The sequence below is a fragment of the Myotis lucifugus genome, unplaced genomic scaffold, assembly GCF_000147115.1.
Source record: "Myotis lucifugus unplaced genomic scaffold, Myoluc2.0 scaffold_204, whole genome shotgun sequence".
Classification (NCBI taxonomy): Eukaryota; Metazoa; Chordata; class Mammalia; order Chiroptera; family Vespertilionidae; genus Myotis; species Myotis lucifugus.
The window spans coordinates 2,312,014-2,318,532 of NW_005871252.1; the positions used below are offsets into that span (position 1 = coordinate 2,312,014).

The 6,519-nt window shown below is 43.7% G+C and overlaps 1 pseudogene; it reads right to left on the reverse strand.

The window, feature by feature from the left end:
• Window positions 1-534: 534 nt before the first annotated feature.
• Window positions 535-1,894, reverse strand: LOC102435666 (annotated as a pseudogene).
• Window positions 1,895-6,519: the final 4,625 nt, after the last annotated feature.

Here is a 6,519-nt window from a genome sequence, read left to right on the forward strand (position 1 = left end):
GCAGGTACCTAGACGTTGTGGGAAGGAATGAGTGCCCTGAATTAGCTCAAAGTCTACTTAACTGGCTTCACATTTTTGCAGGTAACGAACGTATAGACCTTTGCCAGTCACTGGGTGGAACCAGGAGGGCTGGTTCAAAGCCGTTTCTACTGAACTTTGTCCCTTGTCTAGTGGAGGGAATCCATTCCCAGGACCAGCTTTTGTGGACATGATGCTTATACAATCTGAGAGACGGGAGAGGGCCTTGCCAAAAAATACAAAATTACAGATACAAAATTAGGTAGGAATGGGTATATTTATTTAGAATGATAATAGGAACCAAAATAAATGATAAATTTTAACACTTATGACAAAATCTGGAAAAATAACATCAATTAGATCCATCATTAATGATTTGCTTGGCCTATTTCTAAAATATTTCCCCCCAATATTTTCTAGCTGAAAATACTTTGATTGCCTCCCCAAATGCAATGTTTTCTATAGAGAAACCTTAAAGATAATTTTCTTTATGGTTGACAAAAAATTTTTCACTCATTTTTTTTTTCATTTCAGATGGTTTTTTAATCTGCTTCGTAAAGCCAAAAAAAAAAAACTGTGTACAAGAATTCCTTAACCACTTCAAATACAACATCAATGGGATATGCATACGTCTTCCAGTAAAAAAGGACAATATAAATAAACATTTTCAAGAACCTCTTGGGGACATCTACAAGTCTACTGTAAGTCATACACAGCAGATGGGCCATACAGGCCGGGCCCAAGTGGCAAGGCACCTCTGCTGCCACCTGGGACCTGGGACAGGTCCTACCATGCTACACTCAGAAACGGTACATTAAGGTGGAAAAAAGCCACAGCTCCCTCAGCTTCCAACAGAGAGCAGACTCAGAGTCCGTCCAATCTCAAAGAGGTTTGAATCGGAGGACCCAACTTCACCAGGCCAACCCCACTAAAAAGGGAAGTAAAAAAGACAACACAACCAAAAACAAAAAAACCCACACAACCCCCGATGATTTTCTAAAAAACTCATGGCTCATGGTAAAAAGAAAAAAGTGAAATCTGAAGTGCTTTTCAAAAACGTTTTTAAAACCCTTAAAAACGGACAGTGTTTCCTTAAAAAGTAAAGTCTAGTATTGAAGCCATCTCGGGGGTCAGAAGCAGTCAGGCTGTGTTTGACAAGATCAGAACTGATTAGACTACAAAAGTGGGTACAAGGAGGTGTGTTCACTACACATTAACGATTCAGCGAAGCTCCCAAAATCTTTAAATATACAGCCATTGGAAGGACGATCTTGAGCAGGAAGGATTTTTACTTGTTGTGTGTAGCATAACTGTCGTAGCTGTCTCTATAGGACCCTCCAGAGCTCCGGTCACCGTAGCCACCACCCTGACTCCGGCTGCTGTAGTAGTCTCTGGAGCCCCCATAGCCCCCACTTCTGGACTCGAACCGGCTCCCCCCATAGCCTCGGTCCCCTCCTCCTCTGGAGAAACCACGGCCCCGGCCTCGGCCCCCACGGAAGAAGCCCCGGCCCCCAGCAGAGCCACCTCGGTACCCACGGGATCGGTTATCAGATGACTTGCCAGCCTGGTCAACTCGAATCTGTCACCCGTCCACAGACTTCCCATTCATGGCCATCATTGCATCTTTGGCATCGTCGATGTTCTCAAAGGTGACAAACCCAAAGCCCCGTGACCGCTGGGTCTCCCTGTCTTTCACGACCACCACTTCAGAAATATGTCCATATTTTGAGAAGACCTGCTCCAGCGACTGCTCATTGGTGTCAAAACTCAACCCTCCAACGAAAAGCTTGCCTTCATCTGATGCCATGGTGGCCACTGAGTAGGGCAGGTCCCTGACGCAGGCAGGAAGACGACAGTGCGAAACGACCAGAGCCTCCTAACGTGCGAGTCAATTTTTCACTCATTGACCATTTAGAAAATCAGGTTTTTCCCCCCAGTCTTATAATTTGTTATCAGTAATGTCACATACATTTTTAGGATTGTAGGGTTGTTTTTAAATTTGGGGGGAAACTCCGTTTCTTTCATTTAAGAATTCACAACATTTGAAGTTTTCTTGTTCAAGGACTAATCTTAAATATTCTTCAAAATGATATCATGCATTAACCATTTTGTTGTCAAAGTCCTCATTATGGACACATAGTATATGAATTTTGTGTTATCTCCATTCATGTTGAATTTTATAGAGGTACATAGGATGTCTGACTTGATTCAGTATTTTTGTGGAAAAACATAAAGCATTCAACTTGTCACATAGCTGTTTGCAATACTGCTAATGGTCTGAACCTATGGATGCAAGGACTCCTATATACATCATGCAATTCTTACCAAAATTCCACAACATATACAGTAATTGTGTACCTTGTATTATTAAGTTTATATTGACAGTAAATCCAACTTCTGTCTGAGTAGGTGGTGATGGGAACTGAATCCTCTTGATAATTTTCCACATATGATGATTGGAAGACTTTTTCATTTAACCACTTTCCACATTTCTCTTCCCTTGTGCACATATGTCTGATGTCACATTCATGTGGCTCTAACACCTCTTGCCCTTTTCCTTTATAAGCCAGCCAAGTGGGTAATAGGAGTATTCCTGGACGACGTCACTATACGAGGATGGTCAGTGATACCAGCATAGCTCTACATGGAAGAGATGCTGAACTGTGTAAATATAACCCACTGAACCTAATCCCAAACTCAAATTCATCTGGATCCCCAAGATACTCAGGACCATTTACACAATACAACACAAGGGTCAGTCGGAAAGAGGAGAAATCGGGTGAGAAAGAGACTTAAACCACCTGTTAACCAATTATGGCTAAAATATCTTACTTTTCCAAATTTTACAAACACATATGGCCAAGTGAACAAATTGCAAGAGCCTGGGTGGGCTTTTGCAAGTGAGGAATATTCACCAATCTGGAAATTTTACCCACAGTGACATTTGGATTTATCTTCTCTCTAAAAAGTAAAAATAAAAATCAGATGACTCAGCAATTCAAGTAAGTGTTTCTACATGGCAACTCTTTGTTTCTTTGGCAACTCTTTGAATAGCTGCTGCCTCCAGATCACCACAGTCCCCACCACACACTTGTATTACAGCTGCTGCCTTCCCCCATTTAGATGTTACCCACCTGGGTTCTGTAGTTTACAACCCAGGTTTAGGTTAACATTCCTCCAGGTGGTACTCAGCATCCAATGCAAGTTATCAGCTGTAAAGAAGAGCCAAGACCACCTTGCAATCAGGACAGAGGTGAAGAAGGAAATCAAGCCCCAGTGTTTTCAGTAACATCATGTTTTCTGGCGCAGAGAAATGAGGCTTGCCTCCGCAGTCCGTTCCACAGAACGGACGGCCTATCAGTGGGACGCCCTGTGGTTTTCCACAGATGGCCCGCAGGGAATGGGTAGTAACCTCTGCCACTTATTACCCATCGGTTACTAAGGAGGAGACTCAGAAAGGGTTGGAAAAGTATTCGGCATGTTCCCTCCTCCTGGGCCATGGATACTGCCAAGTGAAAATGTGAGATGCACTGCCAAAGGGAAGAGTCTCTGGTTTGACACAAGGAACAACACTCAGATTTCCCTGCCCTGAGAAGTATTTCCTCTGTGGACCTCAAGGCATGCCCATGGGAACTCATGCCAGCCTGCCTAGTAGACGTTTGCTTATTCTGAGGCTATCCCGTGGATGAAGAGAACGGAGAAGGAAAGGGGGAAGCAATGACTCTATATTAACCAATGTTACCTCAATAAAGTTGATTTTTTTAAAAAAAAAATCGATGACTCCACAGTAAGAGTTACTAATGGTTGCAGATGAACGGGTTTTCTTAGTAAAATATGGAAACTACTTGGTTTACACTCAACCCTGCCAATTTTAAAAGCAAAATGCTTTCATCTGAGTCTCACCAATTTAAAACGCCGAAGAAGTGTATTGTGTCTGGGAGAGGAGGAGTCTTCTTTGCAGGGCTGCGAGTGGAGGGGCTGATGCATTTGCGGACTTCATTATGCTGAGTACTCTGCTCTGAGGTGGCTGCACGCCCCCCAGCCCGTGCCTTCTCTTGGCACATTATTTCCTGTAACATGTACATTTCTTAATTTAATGGGTTCATTAGTCTATTATGGCTTTCCCATAGCTGGAATGGACCAGGGCGGTGATGAATGGTTTATCAGGAAAGCAGCTCAGGGTAGGCTTCATGGATATTACAGCAGCACCTTAATCAGGAAATCCAAAGGACTGGTGGTGCCGGGAAGGGAGAGGGAAGGACATTAGGATCACCAGAGAATTTCTTCCCCGGGGTCTCCTGACTCAGAAACATTAAAAAATCTAATGCAGCTTTATTCTCCATCCTCCTTTAAGCCTTAAATGCCTGCCTTTGGGGCATGGACTGTAATAGACTAGGGCTTTAGGACCAGTTTCTCTGAGAAGCCGCTGGTGTTCAAGAAGGGCTCTTGACACCATTCTGACTTAATGCTAGACACATCTGCGGCTACTTGGACAAAATTGACATTGTCTGGAGTGCAAAGCAATCGCCTAGCACCGCATTAGGGAGCATTTACTCTTGAGCCGTGCTACCAGACAGCAAATCTTGACCTTTAGGAGTTCAGAGATTAGATTTCGTTGCTGCAGGCATTGAAGATATTGTTAGGAATTTGTTGCTATTCAAAGCAGATTTCAGGGGTTACCTATGGGTTTAATTCATCGCATCAATCATTTTTTGGAAGGTTCTTTTAAAGCCAAGATAGCTTCAAATAAAAACTAGGATTACTTTTACATTGATTGTCAGTAGTTGGTGAGGAGCAAAGGGGGAACACTCTTGAGATGCTGTTAAAGTTTCTGTATTGGCTCCTTCCCCGGCAGCAGTTCTGCAGTCTTGGAGAGAAAAGGCATGTTTCTTCAATAGACAAGTGAGGCAGCTGCTTCAGGAACAGGCAGGAAATGAGAATAAGGGTTTGACTAACCTCTGATGTAGATTTCTCCAGCCCTTTTAACACATTCAGTACACAGATCTCCTGCAGATGATCTCAAAATGCATGTGTAAAATGAGACCTGTTTAAACCAATAGTGGTTAAATGGGGCTTATTTCATTGACCTAGCCCGTATAGGTACCCAGTTGCCTCGGTTTGTGTATAGGTGTGTGTCTGTGTGTGCATGTATGGAGTTTGTGTGTGCATGCACACCTACATGGCCTCTCTTAACTGGAGTGGAGGTCAGTTTCCCAGCTCCTTCAGCCCTCCTGATCCCAGGGGGCGGGGGGGGGGAGTGTAGAAAAGACTTCTGAGGGTCTCTGGAAAGGAAATGCTACACAGTGGCTGGACCCAAGCCATTTGCCTTCCTTCTCTCAGCAGACTGTCATCTGATCCTTATTGACTTTTATTTACCATGCAGTTCCTACTGAGCTCTTTTCCTCAGCTCCCCAACCCATAGTCAATTAAACACCTCAGGGAGACCTTACCTCCAGATTTCTCATCACCTCCCCAAATTTGCTGCTTTTCTCAAAAGAGGGAGCTTGCACTAGATAATCCGATAGCATTGATTTTATTGCAACTAGAAGGTGATAGGATTGCTTTGCAAGGCAGGTACAATAGCAGCAAACAACAACATTTAAATACACACACACAAAAAAAAGAAAAGAAAAATAAAACAACAAAAACAAGAACTAGAGCCTCGGCAGGGCGGGGGTACAAACATTAGCACAGGGAGAGAGCTGTCACCCCACGGTGTAATAATGGGGACCTGAGACATCAGTGAAAGGTTACCTGCAGGTCAGGATGTTTAGTTTAGAACTTTTAAATAGACAAAGCTGAGTTTGAAGCCCAGTGGTATGCTTTTGGAGCACGTGAGATAACATGTGATAATGTGTACAAAACCTCTGAAATGTGTCTGGGCAGTGGCCAGCATGGTAATTCCCATTCCACTCACTCATGCAGTAAACAGCCCTAGTGAAGTACAGCACCTGGTGGAGTACAGCACCTGTGGCTCCCAGTGCTTCCTCCTCTAGGTTACTGTCACCACCGGGAAATGAGGTGACTGAGGCTCAAGACGCTGCAGTGACTTATCAAAGATCACCCAACAGAGGATCCCAACACTAGATTCTGAACCCAGACTTTTAGGTTCTAAGTTTTCTAGAATTTCTATGGTAATATGATGCTATGAGGGGAGAAAAATGAAAGGAAGGAAAGAAAGGAAGGGAGGGAAGAACAAAACAGAAAAGTTGGTATATATATATATATATATATATATATTTTTTTTTTTTTAAAGATCTGTAGCCCTGGTGCTCTGTGGGCAGGCAGGGAGGGCAGGGGGCCTCCCCAGTCCATCCTGTGTGCCCCTGATTGCTTATCTCCCACCAAGGAACAGAGGAACAGGGAAGAACCCCTTTCTCAGGCATGAGCTTCAGACTCTGGAGTCTCAAAAGACAAAGTCATTTCTCTCCAGGCTTTTGCAGCCTCAGAATAATCAACTGCAGGTTGAGAAGCGCCCACTAAGAGGAGACATCCGGTCCT